This window comes from Galeopterus variegatus, unplaced genomic scaffold (assembly GCF_000696425.1).
Source record: "Galeopterus variegatus unplaced genomic scaffold, G_variegatus-3.0.2 Scaffold2312, whole genome shotgun sequence".
NCBI lineage: Eukaryota > Metazoa > Chordata > Mammalia > Dermoptera > Cynocephalidae > Galeopterus > Galeopterus variegatus.
The window spans coordinates 270150-291484 of record NW_007728423.1 but is presented as its reverse complement, the minus strand read 5'-3'; the positions used below and the strand labels follow the sequence as shown (position 1 = coordinate 291484).

Below are 21335 nucleotides of genomic sequence, written 5' to 3'. Positions count from 1 at the left end.
TCAGAGTTCTCCGCCTCTGGAGGCAGTGCTTCTAACTGCTGGGCTGCCAATCTTGATGTCTGTGCCTGAAGGGCTGAGCCGGGTGACATCCTGGGTGCCTGTGGATTTATGACCTGGCAGACACTGGACAGAGGGATGAATACAAAAACAGCCTCCCTCCCTCAGGAGTTCTTGGTGTAGGTGGTAAAAACAAAGGTATTCCATCTTGATTTCATAAGTAATACATAAAAGGAGGCGTGAGGATGGCAGAGGAAGGAGTGATGATCTCTAAGTGGGGGTCTCAGGAATCAGATGAGCTGCACTATCATAAAGAGGCATATCTGCTAAATCAAGAAGAAGGAGGGGACTTAGGCAAGCCCACCCGATCCCAGTCTTGGTATCCAAGTTCATGGCACAGTACGTGTCTCTTTGTATCTGATGCTGCAGCTGTGACATGCTCTAGCCTGTCTTTCAGCATGTGCTCTACCCACTCTTCTCGGGATATCAGAGCTCCCTGACATGCAGGCTCTGCTACAAAAGTGTGGACAGCAGCTTTGGCGTCAACCAGGAGCTTTTTACAAATGCACAATCTTGGGTCTCCCCCCTAACCTACTGAATTAGAATCTGCATTTTATAAAGATCCCCAGGGATTTGTATGCCCATTAAAGTTTGAGAAGCACTGAGAGAAGCCAGGAATTCTGAAACTTTGCTGGACATTAGGATCACCTGGGGTTCTTACACACACACACACACACACACACACACACACACACGGTGAGAGAAGCCAGGAATTCTGAAACTTTGCTGAACATTAGGATCACCTGGGGTTCTTACACACACACACACACACACACACACACACGTGCACGCACGCACACACACACACACTCTTTCTCTCTCTCTTTCTCTCTCTCTCTCAGGCAGAATCCCATAGCATTAAAATGAAAAATTCTGCCCATGTGACTAATGCATCATGTCACATGTCCATGTGACTTTTTTTAAACTGCCCAGGTGACTATCACAATGCACAAACAAACTTGAGAGCCAGTACTCTAGGCTTTACCTTCTACATGTGCAAAATGGGGGGAATTCCTGCCCTGACCACCTAACAAGGGGAAATAAAATAACCATTGGAGAAGTGCTTTACATTCTCTAGATTTCAGCAACTTGGAAGACTGGTGATGAGGAGTGATTCAATGAACAAATATTCATTGAGCACCAGCAAGGTGTCAGACACTCAGGTGCCCATGCCAGGCACACCACTGTGCAGGAGACACACGAAGCATGCAGTTAGTTTACTGGGAAGACACAGGCACATAAACCCTCAAGTGAGGTGCAAAATCCTAAGTGGGGTGTTGGGGCAAGAGCAGGCTACCATGAGATACAGAGGAACTGGCACCTAACCCAATCAGTGGGGCACGGGGGGCAAACAAGTGGCATTGGATGGATTGTCCTTGGGGCATACATTGGCCCTATGTTAGGGTTCAGTTTCTCATTCTTAAAGGAAACCCCAGAATGTGTGGTTTGGTCCTGACTTTCCTGCCACTTTGAACATCTGCTGCCTTCTTCAAGACCATCTCATGGGCTGGAGTACTGACATGATATATAGAGCATGGACACAAAGACCGATGCTTTCCTTCATCCACCAAGTGCATGCTGAGCACCAAGGACCTGGTCCTGCTCTAGGCATTGGCATAAACAAAAAAGGCACACAATAAGTGAATTCATTCATGTCCTCACGGAGATAATGGGAGAAGAGAATCAAAGGCAAGATAAAAAAATTTTAAAAGTAAAATCCCACAATCCCAGAAATCCTGTCCCCATATCTCCAGGATGTCCCTCAGAGGAGCCCACCTTCCACATCTAGAGCAGGTCGTGCTGGAGGAGGCTTTCATCTCTCATTCGGACACTTTCTGTCTCGTCTCCCAATCCCATCTGTCCTCACCAGCATGGCTCCCCACATCAGCCAGAGTCCTTGCCTTCCACAAATCAACCTGCTCCATGCACTTTGGTATCAATCTCTTCCTGGCCCACAATCCCTGCATAATCTGCTCCCTGCAGACCCCACCAGCTTTGTCTGTGCTCTCTCCTCCACACCATTCTAAACAGGATGCTGCTGTCACTTTTTGAGCCTACTAAGTTCTGTCACACTAAATGGCGTTTGCTCACACCTCCTTCCCCTGCGATCTTCTTCCTCCCATGGCTTGCTTTGCTCATCATGGATGTCCCAGGTTATACACCATCTCCCCAAAGAAGCTGTACTCATGCCCCTGTCAAAAACTACCCTCTCCCACTTCCAAATAATCTCAGGCCACTGTCTATTGGCTTTATGCCTCTCTTTGGTGAAGGTGACAAACAAAACTCTCTCCCCATTACTCTTGACATAAAATTTTAATGCAGACTCTATGCAGCAGGTAGGAATCTCTGGCACAGGTCGCATATAATCCACCAATAAATATTTGTTTCTTAGACTACAGACATTTATCAGAGTGGAGGGGTGCCGAGGGCATGCCAACATCCTCCTCACTTTACAGAGGAGGAAGCCAGAGCTGGGAAGTGACAAGTTCAAAATCATAAAACACATGAGCTCATTCTATATGGAAGCCAGAGCAGTCCATGTAATATCTTCTTTAAACCTCACAATTCAGTCCCCCAATCCCCAAGCAGGTGGTGGGGGGGCTCTCATCCAGGCCATGCCCTCCCCTCTTCCAAGCCACATACAGAAAAATGTCATCATTTACAGTCCCCCATAGATGGAGTGAAAGAAAAAAAAAAGAGTAAATTATCCTTGAAAGCCTTCCAGTCTTACTAACTTCCTTGCCTGGTTTAACTAGTATCAAAGGCTTAAGCCACTTAAGTGCTTTAACTGGACTAACCAGTTTGGAAGCTTTCTGTTTTTTCCCTGTTTCTTTAAAACTGTAGGCAACTCAAAGTCATACTGAAAACTTCTATATTGAGAAAGTAACAGAAAAAAATATATAAAGGTCATCCTATAGTGAGACAAACACAGTGGGATCACACAGCCTTCCACCTTTCAGCTTAGAGTGACAAGGACAAAAATGTAGAATAATTCTTCATAACAAAACAAGAATTTTACGGTGTTAGATATAAGGGAGAAAAAAATTGTTTTTGGTTTAGCTTGATGGGAAACATTGGAATCTAACCAAATAAAAACATTTTATAGCTTAAAAATAAAAACCCAGTGTATCTAAAAGGAGCCACCTGTTTATTTGTAGAGTGTCTGAAGCATTCTGAGTTACTGAACACATGCGATACTCTGGCTAAATATTAGTAAACAAGATAGATCTCGTGTAGCTTCCAATTAGATGGGGAAAGCAAGGATTAACAAGTAAGTATCCCAAATGGGAATGAAATATTCCTTTCTATAAAGTATGAGGAAAAAGAGTAGGTTCTGTGAGAGATGTAGCTTCCAATTAGATGGGGAAAGCAAGGATTAACAAGTAAGTATCACAAATGGGAATGAAATATTCCTTTCTATAAAGTATGAGGAAAAAGAGTAGGTTCTGTGAGAGGAAATAACAGAAGGGGTGAGAAAATGAAGGAACTAATTTTAGAGTGGGAGATCGTGGAACATGTTTCTGAAAACAGGCATTTTCATTGAGACTAGAAGTCCCTTTCTGGTTCACTCAGGAGAAGCCTAGATGGAAGTAAGAGACTGACATCTCAGAACTAAGAGGGAGAGAGCTCGTGAGAGTGGAAAGAAAGCACCCAGTGGCCTGCTAAGAAGGGGATGAAGTGGGAGGACACCCTGAAGCTTCTCCTAGAGGAGAAGGAAGGAAAGACCCCAAGTCCACTGAGATGTGGGAGCCATAAGGTGATGATGGTGAAAGAGCTGCCCCATATCTCCACCCTGGGCACCCCTTTTCCTCAGTAGATAAAGGGAGCCAGAGGTGAAGAACTGAGTTGCGCCCCCTCCTGGACTCTGTGCTTAAGGGCCGGCTCACATGATCCTTCCCACACTCAAACTGTTCCATCTTTTCCAGTTTTAAAGATATAGAAACTCCAGCACATGACTTAGCTGCTAAACTTTAAATGGATAATGGCCAAGAATCAATAATCTATTCCAATATTTTACCGTTTTATACTTTAAAAGGGGAGATAAACGTAAGCTTTATTTAATAGAAGTTGTTTCCTATTTTAAATTTCAATGGCCACAATAATTCTCAAAAGGCTCACATCAGGTATAAATCACATTTCATGAAATGTCCCCCAATTTTTCTTTAAAAGATCCTCCCTTTAGGTCATGTTTCAATTTCATTAAAGGCTTTAGATTTAACAGAAAAAGGGAGACTACAGATTCCAGAAATATTTGACAACTTCGGTGGTGGTATGATTGCACAATTCATTTAAGAAAATACAATGTGAACTGCCTTAAAGATCAATACAAATTAGGATCCTATAAGCTCCCTGAAGGCAGGGGCCATGTTTTAACGACATGTATCCCAGCACTTATACCTATTAAATATTCAAAAAGTAAAAGACTTAATGGACTAATGATGTTTGCTGCAATTGAACCAGACCTTCAAATATAAGTGAATCTAGAAGAAGTATTTTGAAATAAAAATAATAATAAAAGCCCTATGAGCAGTATTATTCTTCTATTTTTATTTTTAGGAAAGATTAATTGACAAACACAACAAAGTAGCCCCCAGCAGGCTGACTGGAAAAATACTGGAAAAGATATATACAGTCAGTTCTCTATATCCATGTGTTCTGCATCTGTGGATTCAGCCAACCATAGATCAAAAATATTTGTGGTGGACTAATGTGTACAAAACTATGCTTATGCCATCTACCCTAAGTGAATCATTGGGCAGTATATGCATGTATTGAAGCAACACACTGTACCCCACAAGTATATACAAGTAAATGTTAAAATATTTTTAATAAAGTTTTTAAAAATTTGGAAAAAAAGGGCCGGCCCGGTGGCGCACTGGATAGTGCGCCGCTTGGGAAGTGTGGCGGGGCTCCCGCCCGAGGGTTCGGATCCCACATACAGACCAGTTCCCGCTCACTGGCTGAGCGAGGCACGGGAGCAACACCGAGGGTTGTTTGGTGGCGATGGGAAAGACAGGTGACGGGTGGAAAGGAAATTGCTAGGCTGATCTCTTACATGCCTTATATATCCTGTCTGGGGATCATTAACTTCACATCTATAACGTTCATGGGTTCAAATGTTTAAATTCAGCCTTAGTCCATTCTGAAGACCCAATTTCTTATCCTTCTGCATGTCTCTTTTTGGTTGGGCTAGCATCACAGAGAAAGGGATGCTTTTGACCAGCCTTAAAGAAACCAAGCAAAGTGGACTTTCTGGAGCATATGGCAGCATGGACCACGGTCTTGGACTAGAACTCTCAAGTTATCTGTTTAGATGGGACACCCCCACGCCAAGCAAACACTTGAGCACTCCAAGGCCATTCCAAAGATGCTCACTGAGCTCTCAGCCCATGGTTCATTCACCTGCATCACAAAACAAAGCTGATTTACCCAGGTGACTCTTGACCTCAGCTAGGCAGGTGGAGTCTCCATGCACTCTCAGTTCTGTGGCTTTCTAAGTCATACTGACGGAATAGAAAAAAGGTCCCAAAATCTTGCTGCACAAGTCCTCAGAAGGGTTTGGGTTTCCTCTCTTCCCTCACCTGGAATGTTCAGCAACATCAAATACTCCAGTAGACTCAAAATGAATCATCCTTTCCTTTCACTTACACTAATCAAATTTGGCTCCAGAATGATATTAACTAACATGGCTTTGACCATATGCAATGGTTTATGCTGTTGACACAAAGATGAACAGATTCAGCTTATTTCTTCAAAGCACTTAAACTATAACCATCTGCACTGGTACAGATTATGTCATTCTAGCTGCTCTTAATAAATATTAATAACATATTGATGAAATTTATTTAGCTAATTAATAATATTTCTATTGAAATAAACACTTAAAGACTTCCACAGCTCAAATCCTGTGAGACCAGAATACAGTGGTTCACAACTCAACATTGGCTTGGGAGGTGTAAGCAGATTCTGTCCAAGGTATGCCTGTGCTCATTCTCAGAAAGGGTGTATACCTCTAAGAACTCTTTTTATTTTTTTAAACTATGTATTAATAGCAAAATCGTTGATATGTTTGCCATATTAAGATATTACATTTAGATATTGTAAAATTTTTATATTAATTTCAAAAAAGTAAATGCATAAATGCTCATAAATGCATATAGTTTATACGCAGTCCCAACCTATGTTTCAACATGTATAAATTCATCCAAGTGGCTTAATCATGATCAATAGATATCGATGAGTCCCCCCCTTCTTCCTACCTTCCTTTACCACATACACGACCTGAAGGAACGATTCAGTGTTTTCCATGTACCAGACACTGCACAAAGCATTTTATCTGCAAATTCTCAACTGACTGTCATGATAATTCTAGTTGATGGGTACTTTTATTAACTCCTCTACATCTCAGAGCTGTCTGCTGACACAGTCTTCCCTCACTCTTAAACACATGTCTTATTAGGTTTCAGGAGAGGTTCCAGAGAAGATGTGACTTTGAGTGGGGGGTGGCAGTTGAAATAAGAGGCTCTTAAGGAATGACTCTTCAAGAACAAGTCACTTCTGGCCTGGCATCCTGCTAATGCTAGCTTACCACCACTTCTGCAGTTTCTTCAACCACTTCAGATTGATCAGAAGGACACAGACACAAGTAAATGCAGGTCTTTCTCAGAAATAAAGGCTGAGGTCAAGTGGCATTGAAATCAGAGGATCAGCCTTTTGGCTTCCCCTCTAAATTTTCATACCAAAAGATATAAAAAGGAATGTCACCATGCATAATGGTGACATTGAGAAAGCTTCTCCATGGTTCCGGAGATACCTGAATCAATTGTTCTTTGGAACATGGCCTTACTGGTCACTACGAATCTGGTTCAGGCTTTACCTGCAGTGATCTCGTTTTCTCCCTTCTAGTGTGATCTCAGTACTTTCGGGGTGGACTAGACTACTCTGCCTGGGGTATTCCACACATCTTTGAGAGAGTTGTGTACACAGAATAATAAGGCTTTCTCCCTTCTAGTGTGATCTCAGTACTTTCGGGGTGGACTGGACTACTCTGCCTGGGGTATTCCACACATCTTTGAGAGAGTTGTGTACACAGAATAATAAGGAAGAGAAACCACATCTTCCCAGCCCTCAGGCAGCCAACTACATCCTGACAATCAACGAGGAGGACAGATATCAAAGACGCATGACCTTTACAAGTAGTTTGGTCATGAAGACTTTCTCATCTAAGGAAGACTAAGGAGGGAGCTGTTTGACAGCCTGTGTCACAGAATCCTCTTTGCTCCAGTCTTCTTTTGAGAAACTGATCATCTCAAAGGAAGCTGAAAAATGTCATTTGGGAAACACATGCCTGTCATAATGACTGTTGGTTAATTGTTAATGACCAAGAAGATAGCTAGCATGTCTCAATTTAATGGAAACCAGACTTTCCATGAACTCCACATGGGACCTTGAAGCCTGCCTTTCCCTCTGGATCATTCCAGACTTTGGTGATGTGTCTGCATATAACATCCTCCCTCTTCACATGTCATCGTCCTTGGGAAAGGAGGTCCTGAATGTCTGGGAGGAGATGGTCCTGCCTCGCATCCATCTAAGTTGTGTTTGTGCTCCCCACCTCCAATTCCCTGCTGATTGTGGCATTTACGCGGAACACTGACGAATTTCAGTGTACAATTGATCTCCTGAGCTCCTGCCTCTGTCCTTTCCCATGTGCTCATTCCAGTTTAGTCATGTATTGCTCTAGGATAAAGCAGTGGCTTCCTTTCTATCTCAGCTCTCTGTGGATAATCTCCATTCTTTCTTGCTCCAGAGGTGTTTTTCCAAAGCATCACTTTGAACAAGTAACCTTCATTGTCTATTACCACAAGATGAATTCTAAACCAGGAAATAGGGATTTCAAGCCACTTTGTGGTTCAACCCAATTCAAATTCAGCCCCCAGTATCTGCTCTACTATCTTCCTCCTCTCTCCAGCTACCCTGTACCATCACTGTTTTCTAAACAGGAAAGCCCAGCTCCCATCTCAGAATCTTTGCATTTGCTGTTTTGTTTGGGTTTTTGCCCAAAGATCACCTCTTCAGACCACCCTATCAAAACAAAGAAAACCTTATAATTTTTCCATCTCAGTCAGCTTTATTTTTCTGTAACAGACCCTATCATTACTTGCTGGTCCATCATGTAACTTCGGTCTTTGTTGTCCATCACTCCTGTAGCTCCATAAAGGCTGGGATTTGTGTCTATCTTGCTAATTTTTATATATCCAATGTCTGGCCCACAGTAAATGCTCTGTAAATATTTGTGGAATTAATTAATAAACTACAAATAAGGTAACATGCTTGGTGCTAAGGGAGACATTAAAACAAGCAAGACTTTGATGTCTGCACTTAAGGAACTCTTCTACTATGGGAGACAAACATAAGCAATTAACAGATGTATTATATCCCTTTCTCAATACATCACTCTGACTTACACACCCCTCCCATAGGCTTCAATACTTTCTTGCATTTTATCACAGCACTTATCAAAGGGGCTATTATTTCTCTGGTTTTTCCTTCTTTCCTTGTATTGTTAATCACTAGCAAAGCAGAGATAATGTTATATTTGACTTTGTGCTGTTAGGATTTAGATAGGTTTGGTGTGACATTCAAATCATGCTGAATGAATAAGGGGATATATAAAATTCTGTGAGAGTACAAAGTTGGGGCAGACCACCTCCAAAGATAGTATTGAACTCTTGTACAGAAAAGAACGATTAAGGGAAAAGCCATAAGGACCGATTTATGTTATAGAAAACTCTGGCTGGCACCCAAGTTGTAGGGATTGTCTGCCTCTTGTAGCAGTGAAGAATGTACTAATTTAAAGCTTAATATTCTGGCTAGCATTATTGTGAAATATGACAAAAATTTTGACAAGAACAGAAATTTATATAATGAGCACACATAACCTAAAATCCAGTTTATCAACTCTTACTATGCCATTTTAGCTTTAAAGCACTTATTACAGAGACAGGCATTCAAGTATTAAAATCTAAACTGTCAACACCAAATCAATTCAGATACATATTTTGATATGATTAGTATCCCTTGCTATCAGAACTCTAACTCCTTGCTATCTGAAAATCAATAATTAATACCTCTTGCTATTTAAAGTCTCACTATTCAAACTTATTTGATTTCTAAATTTGGATAGTGAGGAATTTACATAGTTGATCCTCAATACATGTTTGCTGAAAATATTGACTTTCCAAGAAGGAACAGTTGATACACGTCCTGAAACTCAGCTGGAGCTTCATAAACAGTGTCTGGTATATTTGTAAGATAGTGGAGAAATTATTTTTGGAATAAAATGCCTGCTGATGCACACCATGAGAAAGACATCTGTTTTCACTTGTTTCTGCAATGGTGATGGGTATGTCAAGCTCCCACCCCACCCTGCCCTGCCTCCCTTGGAACTGACAGCATTCATTTGTTAAGCAGACAGCTGGAGCTGTTACGGATGTGATGAAGTACACCACGTGGCATCAACCCATTGGGCAGCTGCACTCAGGGGCTGGGTGATTGACTGGGCTTCCCAAGCTTTCTCAGGGGTGGTGTGGAAGAGCCAGAGATGACCACCATGATGGAAACGGCTGGTCCTGATTCTCCTCGGTTATTTATCTTCTCCTGTCTGTCCTAACCCCCCGCCTTAAGGTAAAACCAAGGAAAATAATCATAGGATTATGGGATGTTAGCAATTGTGTAGTCCATCCCTGTGATTTTAGAGAAATAAAATGAGATTCAGGGAGAACAAAGAATGGTCCAAAGTCTTGTAAGTGATCAGTAGCAGAACATCTTTTGCATAGCATTCAGTTTTCTTATCTACTTAATGAAGAGATTGAACTTGATGATTTAAGGGCCTTTCCACAGCTGAAATTCTATTCTTCTTTCACTTGCAAAATACAAGTGCAAAATATAATTTCTGCACAAGACAGCAAGCTCCCTTGAGAGCCTGATGCACACTTAGCAATAAAAGTGTTTGTGGCCCAACCTGGTCCTTGGTAGGTTTTGCTTGTTCCTATCTGTGTTAACAATTTTTTTCCATGTAGGAATTTGAATCCAATATTGTCATGTTATCCAACTTTCCAAGAAAAGCTGGAAATTCTGTTTTGTATGTGCAACTACGAGGCAGCAGCTAAGGACCAGCTGCCCCATAAGGATGTAGCATAAGCTCTCCAGTTTACTGAAGTCCCCACCCCTCCCACATCCCTCAGTACACAGGCTAGTCTGGTGCCTGTGGACATTTGACTTTTTGGCCTTGACCTAATTCATTCATATTTGATGCATTTCTTATGCACCAGTCATGCCTTGCTAGCTGAGGCATTTCTTTTTCCTTCTTTTATATCTGCCAGATCACCTGGCCCAAAGCTAACTCCACAGATATGCCACATGTAAATGTAATTATTAAAGAAAAAATATGTTGGGGTGTGTATGGAGAGTCTATACTGAGCAGAGGGAAAAAGAACTAGGATTTTGTGTCTGGACCTAGATTCAAACTCTAGCTCCATTCCTTAAAATTCTTGTAACTTTGGACCATTTGCATAACCTCCCTTGACCTTGGCTTTGTGATCTGTAAAATGAGAATGACACAGAATTCTCTTTTTAGTAGTACTTGGAAATTGAAAGCACTTCAAAAAGTCATAGAAAAATAGAATTAAAATATAATACAAATCTTTGTACGAACTTTTTGAAGAACCCTCATATATACATATAGATAGATATAGATATAGATGTAAATGTATGTTTGTGTATATGTATATGTAAGTATGGATGTACGCCTGGAAAGTACATTGTTTGATAAAGGACACATATTAAGAGATCAATGAATGAACAGTCATGGGTACCACGAGGCAGGTAGATAAACACAGCTTTCTTAGAAGGCTGGAATAGAAGCACAGTTTATGTAACCTTGTGAAGTCTGTGAGTTTGCAAATTCTTGGTGCCTTCATGCAGAAACAAACCACAGAAGCCTGCAAATGGGTAAATGTTTTATCTTTGCAGTCTGTTTTCACTTGCCTTCTACAGCATCTAAATCACCACTCCAATCAGATGTTGGGGATGAAGGAGAGGAGCCTGGGGGCAAAAATAGCAAAAGGCCATTTGCATTAAATTAAATGAATATGTTCAGTCCAGATTCAGCTCCAGAAGGATATAAAAAAGAGGATGTTAGGCAAACACATATGATGTTAACTCGCGAACATATAACAGAGGGATTAGTTGAGTGTGTGCACTGATTTCCAAGTTTTTCCTCATCCTCTTATTGATTTCCATGGCTCGCTCAACCGTCATGTAACTTCTCTTTCTGCTACAAGCACAGTGTGGCAGGAAGACAGGTGGCTTTCCTGCCAAACTCTGGCTCATTTCCATCTCATGTCGGATAGTTACCTATCAATCTGTCATGGATCAGCTTTTGCATTTCAAAGTGTAAGATGGCTCAGGTCACCGTTGTGATGGGATAAATTGTATTTCAATAAACCAAGTGTGTCTAGGCTTTTATGTTAAACATAAAAACAGACAGCTAGATTCTTGGAAGCAATCTCAAAATGCACTAAATAGCATGCACACAAAGGCAGCTCTGTCCATAAGGCAGGGGCTCGTGCCTCATACACTGCAAGTAACTGCATATCCTATTCTTTTACTTTAATGTAAAGCACTGTAAAGTGAATTGCTTCTGCTGTCATGTCTTTCCTTTACAGGGCTGATTACAGGCTGCATATCAGCAGCTTACCATGATCACATTAAGAAAGTCAGCAGCAGGATGTTGAGTCTTTAACTTCTGCCAAAAAAAAAAAAAANCGGCTGCTCTAGTTCGGACTCTGCAGGCTCATCTACACAGCTTGAATGAAAACTGTGATGCCCGCCCCTGTATTCTCTCTGGCTTTCTCTCTCACTGCTATGCCCACCCCCAGCCCCCATCTGGCTGCTCTAGTTCGGACTCTGCAGGCTCATCTACACAGCTTGAATGAAAACTGTGACGCCCGCCCCTGTATTCTCTCTGGCTTTCTCTCTCACTGCTATGCCCACCCCCAGCCCCCATCTTTACTGCTTCCTAGGTAAACAGGCTTTTCCTTCTTCTTAAACTTGCTAAACCTGTTTCTGGCTTTCTCTAGTAGAAACATTATAAACCCTGTATTCTCTTCCAGGTTGGACTCACCTACTTAGAAAGCTCTTTCCTGACCATCTAATCAAAAACACTCCTTATTAAATCCAAATTTCAGACAGCATTGTGGTCATGCCACAGACTGGAACCAAATGTCTGGGTTCAAATCCTGACTGCAGTGCATGTAAGCCTTGTGACCCTGGGTGAGTTACTCTCTGTCTCTCAGTTTCCTCTACATAAAATGGGCGTAAGTGAAGGATACAAATCTGGGCATTAAAGACATTAATATACATAAACCACTTAGAACATATAATATATGCCTGCCACATAGTTAAGTGTCTACTTGGCCTGCTTTATTTGCTATTTCACTATCTGAAAATACCGTGTTTCTTGATTGACTGGCTGTTATCTTCCCCCTCTAGCTTTCCGGGTAGCAGAGAGGAGGGAACGTGTTTTTCTAGTCCAGTTTTTTACACCCAACCTCACGGCACCAAGAGTACTGCTTGATGCACAACAGATTCTGGAAAAGCATTTGTTAATTGAATGAATAATGTCCAAATGGTGTCTTTGTGACAAGATATCAGCTTCTGGCGGCAGCCAATGAAGATATTACTAGGTGGAGAATCAGAAATGGGATTCGCCAACAAATAAAAGCCTGAGTAGCCCACCTTTGCATTATTTGGTACCACTAAAGATATGAAAGATTGCAGCCTATATGAAAGATTTGCTTTTATTTTGTTGGTTACTAATTATTTTGGTGGTGGGGGGCAGTGTAGTCTGGGAAACTCCTTTCATGATAGTGTGTGACGGCATGTGTCAGATTAATTTATTCAGTGAATATGGAGTATTTATAATGGGCTAGGTACTTGCATAGGCCCTGGGGATGAGAAATGATACACAGCTGTCCACTTTCCTCAGCGTGTTCAGGTTCTGACCAGGGGAGACCAGCAGCTACACAGACATCCCAAGACAGTTCCCTTCCTCCTTACGCCCAACACCCAGGAGCTTGGGAGGCCGCAAAAGGGCCCCTAACAAATTCCTGGAAAGTCTTCTTAGAAGAAGGGATATCTAAGCTCAGTCCCTAAAGAGGCTAGAGTGAGCCAGGCAGAACGAAAAGGGGGTGGGGGAAGGAACTGCAGGTGAAGAGCCAGAGGTGAAAGAGAAAGGGGGCCTCAGCTGCCTGCAGCTGTTTGATTTTTCAAGCGTAAAGTGGGTCTGAGCAATGGCATGCACATGCTGCTGGGAGTGGAAAGTGGCAGACTTTCAGAACCCCTAAACATGAAAAAGATAATGTGCACCCATGTATGATCCAAGATAAAAATAACATTATTAGTAAAGTGTACACTCAGCTGACATTGAAACAGCAAGAATTCTACAACTTGGAATGATACCAATAAAAGCCGCTATGTTCACTAAAGCTAAGGACTTGGAGATTTATCCTGAGAAAAATGTGGACTCATCAGGAATTTTTAAGGAGGAGAGTAGCTGTGGCTGCAATGTAGAGGACGGATTAAAAGGAAGACAGGAATTGGGGCTGGGAAATCCATCAGAAGCTGCTGCCTGGGTTTCTGCAAGAGATAATGACAGTGGAAACCAAGCAATGATGGGAAAGGTGGAGTAAACAAATTTTTAAAAGAGTAGAGATTTACAAGCGTCTCGTTACTAATAATGGGTAGAGAAGTGGAGGGTACTCAGATCTCTTTTGTAGGCAACTGGATAGATCAAAGACGCAGTGGAAACCAAGCAACGATGGGAAAGGTGGAGTAAACAAATTTTTAAAAGAGTAGAGATTTACAAGCGTCTCGTTACTAACAATGGGTAGAGAAGTGGAGGGTACTCAGATCTCTTTTGTAGGCAACTGGATAGATCAAAGACTAAAGCAGCCTTTGGTTTCATTTTATCACCCATGAAAAATCACCCAGCCCTGCTAGCTTCCTGAAGACATCCCCTTCAACACATCAAGTCTGCACTGTCCAGTACAGTAGCCAATACTCACATATGGCTACTTAAATTTAATTCATTAAAATGAAATAAAATTAAAAACCCAGTGCACCTCCGTCACACTAGCCACATTTCAAGTGCTCGGTAGCCACATATGGCTAGTGTCTACCATGTTGGACAGAGGAGAAAGTTTATTGGACAGTACTGCATCAAATTATCACCAAATACATTGGTGATTATTCTGCCACATATCACGCCACCATTCTTCCATCAACTTTATCCAATAAAGTGTCTAACAACCCCACACATTTACATTTTGTTTTCCTTTTTAATCTAAAAGACGTCAAGTCACTTCTAAAAAGAAGAATCTCTATTCACTTATAAGCATAAATTAAGTGCATAAATACTTTGAAAAAGAAATGTGGCACATTCAGAAACCAAGCTTTTATAATTCCTCAGTCTTATATAAGACTAAAGGAGGCTGGTGGCAAACAAGCTGCGACCTAATAATGTCAAGTGGCAAGTAATGATTTGGGTGTTCCTGACACGGTACCAATGGCCAGGAGAAGGAAGAGTCAATCTCCCTTTTAATAACTGCGAAGAGCTTTAGGAACAACCTATAATCTGCTGGTGTTAGAAATAATAGTATTATAATATCTGAAAACAATAACAAAAACTACGCCTCTATTTGGCTTCAAGTTGAAGAGAAAGAAAAGATATTGTTTTCCTCACACAGGTGCAGGCAAGGAGATCCAGGAGTTCATTTCAGACCAAACGATACTTCACTTTCTGAGTTTCCAAAGAGCCTCATGCAGGGCTCTTCTCTATTGTGAGAAGAAAGAGGCTTGGTGAACTGGACAGAGGTGCCCTGACTTTGAGAAATATAATTTATACTGCTGTTAACCAAAAAAAAAAAAAAAAATTCCAATGACTATCCACGTTCACAGAAACTTCAGTATCAGAAACAAAACCCCTCTCATATTGGAGATGCCCAGTCATTGCACAGGAAATTGAATAAAATGATGAGAATCATTAAATCAAATTGTTGACCACATACCTTTTGCCAGGCATGACTGGTAATGTTACGGGAAAGGCTGCGGCAGTCATGGTCAAGTGAAGTCACTCTTGGGAAAGGTGTCTTAGAAGAGGGAAACCCTTGGACCGCTCCTGTCCATCTCAGAGTAAAATCTGAAGGTCTCATCACAGCTACTTGAGGTGTCCAGTTAATTTTATGATTTGCATGACATGAACTCACCCTTATTTGTAGGTGTCATTTCCTAATGCGCATCCCTCGGTAACTGGCTGATCCTGATGCACCCCTCCTAGGTGGGGCCTTTGCAAGTCCTGTTTATTCTACCCAGAACACTTTCCCCTGCTTGGCTCACACCCTCAGTTCCTCCTGCTCACGTGTCACTCTCAGCAAGAACTTCCCTGAACACCCTGCGTGAAATTCCCACCCCACCACTCCCCACTTTACTTTTCCTCATAACACTTAACCCCAACAGATTATAAATGCTTTTGCTTATGCTCCATCTCCTCCCACTAGAGTGTAGGCTCCAGAAGGGCAGCCGAATCATTTTGCTTATTGCCACATTCCTGGTGCCTCACCCAGTTTCTGGCATCGAGTGAGCACCATGAATACTGCTTGAATGAATGGAATTTATGTCCTAGATGGCAGAATCCCATGCAAAAATATCAAGTACTAAAATGACATCCTTTTGACACAATTCCAATTCACTTCATTTACTATTAAGTTTAATCAGAAGGTACACATGGCAACTATCAAAACCTTTTCTAGGCTGACTTGATGAGTGGGCTGGCAGGGGAACTTAGTCTGGAAAGTTCATGGTATCTAAAAGAGCAGGAAATGAGGGTCATTAAAGAAGTCAAAAAAAAAATCTAGAATCAGGGATCAGAGGATACCATCAAAAGGATAATGTGCAGATCATGTTAGTCTGGAAAGTTCATGGTATCTAAAAGAGCAGGAAATGAGGGTCATTAAAGAAGTCAAAAAAAAAAATCTAGAATCAGGGATCAGAGGATACCATCAAAAGGATAATGTGCAGATCATGATTTCACCAAAAGTCAGCCACATTTTTATGAATAGTATGTAAAGCACTTTAAAACTGAAAGGGCTCTCAATGACAAGATGGCCATCATGAAGGTGAAAATGGATGTTCAGAACAGGACGTGACTCATTGCAGGTCATAGAGTGGCCACACTCTGTCTAGAACTCAATGTGCAGCCCCTGCGTATGTCGCTCAGTTCAGCACAGTCTTTACCACGGGCCTAATGCAGGGGTTTCAGAATGAAAGGCTACCTGGGGGGTACATTCACCCAAAACAGGGAACCAGACAGGTCGGAACCAGCAGGGCCTAGACTGCTTGCACTGAGATCACAAACAACCCAATGGACAGTCTTCTAAACCCTGAGCTGGCATATAAACCAGCTGCTATGTTCTAAATATCTGTGTTCTTCCAGAATTCACAGGTTGAAACCTAATCACCAAGGTGGTGATATTAGGAGGTGGGGCCTTTGGAGGGGTGGTTAGGTCATGAAGGCAGATGAAGGCATTAGTGCCTTTATAAAAGAGGTCACAGAGAGCTGCCTTGCCCCTTCTACCGTATGAAGACACAGCGAGAGGTTGGTAGTCTATGAACCAGGAGGCAGGCCCTCACCAGAATCTGACCATGCTGGCACCCTGGTCTCAGACTTCCAGCCTCCAGAACTATGAGAAATAAATTTCTGTTGTTTACAAGTTCCCAGTTTATGGTAATCTTTTATAGCAGCCCAGACAGACAAAGACACTAAACAAACAAAACACCTCTGTGAGCTGGGATCATTACTGCCCAGTGGCCTCTAATGTGACTCTTGTTCTTTTTAGGTCCATCCCTTCTTCAAATACCATCTGATGCATATAAGCCAAGCATGGGGACCATATCCATCCGGCAGGATTTGCTCAGCCCAGCTTTGTACCATTTTCAGTCAGTCCTGGCTATGAACCAACTTTGCACGTGGTCTGATGAGACTATTGTGGCTGAGACATTTAATTCAAGTAAACATGATGGATAATGATTTTGTTTTTCAAGATTGACTTTATTATAAAGATTCATCCCTCAGAATTCATTAAACTTGATATCACTGCACATTAGAATACACTCTTAGCAGCATTTGTGGGGTGGGAATGAGGAGGATAATGTTCCCACTTCCAAAGGATTTCTACTATAAATAGGGTCTGGAGACAGCCAGCACTCATGGAACAGATGAGAAGTTAGACCCAGTTTTAAATCCTGGTCACTAGCTAAGTGACATTTTTCAGGTTTCTTAACCTCTCTAAGCTTCATATACTCATCTAAAAGATGAAAAAAAATAGCTTTATTTGGGTCTGGTGTGAGGATTAGATATTTGTCTAGTACCCGGGACATAGAAAAATGTTGGTCTTTAGTGTTACTGGAGAAGAAAATTTCAAGAGAAAACAAATATAACTTAGGCATTAGAAATCTGTGTCAAAAGAAATCGATTGGTAAGAAACAAAAAAGAGTGTGGGGGTGGGGAGAGATCTATCCAAGATTAAAATAAACTGCATTTGAAATTGCCTTATGAATAAGAATAAAATAACATTCCCACCCAAAAATGTGATTTACAAGGAAATTTTCAAGAAATACCTAGTATGAAAAGCAGGAAATTCTTTGATTTTTGGAATTCTAGGGCCTGGAAATAATAACTGTGATTGATTGACATTAACATAGGATCAAGATCACCATCTTTATTCTTCCTAAAAACAGAACCCAGAACTACCATCTTCTATCAATATCATTTCACAAAATAAAAGACCAGGACATTACTTTATCACCAAAAAGTGAAAAAGAATAGGTATACCCCCCCACACACACTTTTGTGTGTATATACACACACATACATGTATATGCACACACATGTATTTTTAAGAAATAAATGCAAGTTTTCTTCTTATTCTTTTTTTCATTAATTCATCAGATCTTGGATGGCCCCTTAGCACCTGTGCTTTATAAGCTCCGCAGGTGAACCAGCTCAGTTGGTCCTCACACTCGGGTGTACAGCAAAGCTCTAAGATAACATGATCATCTGCACGTAAGTTACAAACCCGCCTTCCCTCCAGCATGTCTGTTGGGGTTCTCAGCGTGCAGATAATCACAGGCATGTGAAACTGCATCTACCTGTGCCTGGCGAGAATGTGGGTCATCTTCCTGCATCAGCAGGGCTTCACAGGATCCTTATCTCCAGTCTGAGCGGGTCTGAGGAGGGACAGAGTGACCGTAGCACCAGATGAGGCCTAAGGGAGGTTGGTGAGACTATCTCAGGGGAAACCAAAAACTGTACTTAGATCTTCTTTCCAAATCAATCAACAGTTAATAAACATGATTTGAGATGGGGTTGGAAGTTGGGTAGGGAGTGCTTGTAGGGGAGGTCAAAGTTCTCTGAGTGCCCAATAAGGCCCATGCATCTGGCCCCTGCCAACCTCTGCAGGTTTGCCAGGGAGGCTGCTCCTCAGCTGCCCTCTTGGCGTGGCTCCATCAAGGTGGCCTCATTGTCCGTCAAGCCAGCCAGCCTTCCTCTTCCAACAGAGCAGCTGCACAAGTGTCCCCTCCACCTGGGGTGCTTGTGACACCTCCTCCTCACCCGCTTAGAGTATCTTTCTACCCCCTCTGAACAGAATCATTATTTCCTTCCGAGCTGCCTACCTGCCCCCAACAGAGCGTGCCTTCATAGCACTGTGCACTTTCTCCAGAAGCACTTACCACTGTGGCAATTACACATCTCCAGATTCTCTAATGGAAACATCAGAAGGACAGGGATCATACCTCCGAAAACATCAATCATTTCATATCCAGCATCTCACAAAGGCCCTGACACTGAGTAGGAATTAAAAAAAATAATAATGGGGCCGAGCCCGTGGCACACTCGGGAGAGTGCGGCGCTGGGAGCGCAGCAGTGCTCCTGCCGTAAAAAAATAATAATGGGGCTGAGCCCGTGGCACACTCGGGAGAGTGCGGCGCTGGGAGCACAGGAGTGCTCCTGCTGCGGGTTCGGATCCTATATAGGGATGACCGGTGCGCTCACAGCGCTCACTGGCTGAGCGTGGTGCAGCCGGTCTCAAAATAATAATAATAATAATAATAATGAAAAGACAGATGATGGCAACAGGACTCTGGAGAAAGCTGAACAGGAAAAGCCTTTTGGCATTTTTAGAGAAATGTGAGGGATACAAGTACTGTTATTATTATTACCACTCTTACTACAAGTTACCAGTGGTAGGTAGTGGTAGTAGTGATGTTTATAAAGCACTTACCACTATGAGCTGGGCAGTGTGCTGTGCTGCTTAATCTCATTTAGTTCTTTTAACAGCACTCTCAGGTAGGGAAGATATCGTTATTAATATGTTGTAGATGAGGAAACCGGGCCTCAAAAAAAGTTAAGCAATATGTCCAAGGCCACTCAGCTAGTATGGGAAAGCCAGAATTTTCACTAGCCATTGACTACCAAGCTCTAGCACTAAACCACAATCATCTATAATTCTCTACTATATTCCACCCAAGTTTTACCTAGAATCAAAGAATTTTTAATCTCTAGACATTTCAATTGGGTAAATAAAGCTATTGCCACTTGACAGCAAGAGAAGCCAAGAGGCTAATCAATTTACTTGCTTGCCATAAAGGGGAATTTGAAATATCAGCAGAAAAAACCATATCAATATGGCTTCAAACTGCTGTAAATTAAAAACAGATTGCAGCCTTTCTACAAAAATATGACTATACTTCAGCATAAAGTCATTTAAAAATAACTATTTCCAGGCACCATATGGGTTATGAACCAGTTTCACATGATTAGTATAATTTTTGAAGGAAGTTGTTATAAGAACCACAAGGTTGAAAAATCATTTTAAACCAAAACCGCAGGAAATATTCAAAGGTAAAATCTTAATTGAAAAACAAATGTTGAAGGTAAAACAATTGGTCAGGAGAAAACCCGTAAAGAGGAAGTTCTAAATTTCAGCACACAGGGGAAATCAAGATTCCAAGAAACCATGTAAGAAACAAGAATTGGTTTATTTTATAAATCAAAGTCAGAGACCAGGTGAACTCCGAAAACATTATTTTCAAAGGATTGCACATTAAGGAATATCCAGCTTTGTTCACTAAACATGTGCCAATCTGCATTGCTTTTTAAGATACCTATACTCTTCCAAATCTAACACTATTGTTTCTACATGTAGAGTAAAGAAGAAAAATCATTTTAGAATCTGATGTAGACATGGGAAAGAAGAAAAATCAACTTTACGGAAAGGGGGTACTTCGTGTGTTTATGCATTCCTATATAGGTGAAAAATATACAAAAGAAGGGCAGAGTCCTCTTTTTTTCCAATTTTCCTAAGTACAAATATAAATTCCCAAATGCTGTGGCTATAGTATCAATGCACCATGCTGACTTTTCCACTGCAATCTGTAGCATCACTATCATCTAGCATATATTACATTCAAAGAAAAGAATGATTAATGCCTTTCTTAAGAGAATGTCCTTCTTGTTGATAAGCTTATTGGATTCATCTTGACTAGATATACAGCCCTTGTAAAAATTGAAGTCATTAGCAAATTGATATTAATCTATTCCAAGAACTGAGTAAGTTTGCCCACTATAAAGAGCATGAGAAGAAGAGAGGGTTTATTTAAAAACAAAAACAAAAAACAAACAAACAAACAAAAACAGAATCAAGCAAACAAATAACAAAACCAACAGGAAAATACTGATGTTTAAGGCAGAGGTGGTTGCAAACTGATAACATAGAGATACGCTTTGTTTTGTCCACGGGGAGTTTACAAAAATGTTAAATAAGCTGCCCACATTAAACATGAGAAGATTTCACATAATATTTGGATGCATGGCTTGTCTAGAAAACCCAGGGAAGCTGGCAACACTGGACCTGGATCCTGAGAAGCTAGAGGCAAGAAGCAGATTCCCTCTTGAGATGAGGCCTGTCTCTGTTTGCCACAGGCTCCTCTGTGCCCTATGTATGTCCAGATTGCTGTATTTTCTTACATATCCTGCCTGGCCACAAGATAAGAAATCCATGGAATTGCAGGGAACCCAGGGATTGGTATAACAATCACATATTCCAAGGAAATGAAGGGTTCCCAGAAGGCAGTGATGAAAATTGAAAATTCAGATAATC

At 41.5% G+C, this 21335-nt stretch overlaps 1 protein-coding gene across 1 annotated transcript in view; it reads right to left on the bottom strand.

The window, feature by feature from the left end:
- Positions 1 to 21335, bottom strand: part of LOC103597434 (A disintegrin and metalloproteinase with thrombospondin motifs 18) — a 78274-nt gene that overhangs the window by 15232 nt on the left and 41707 nt on the right. The window lies entirely within an intron of this gene.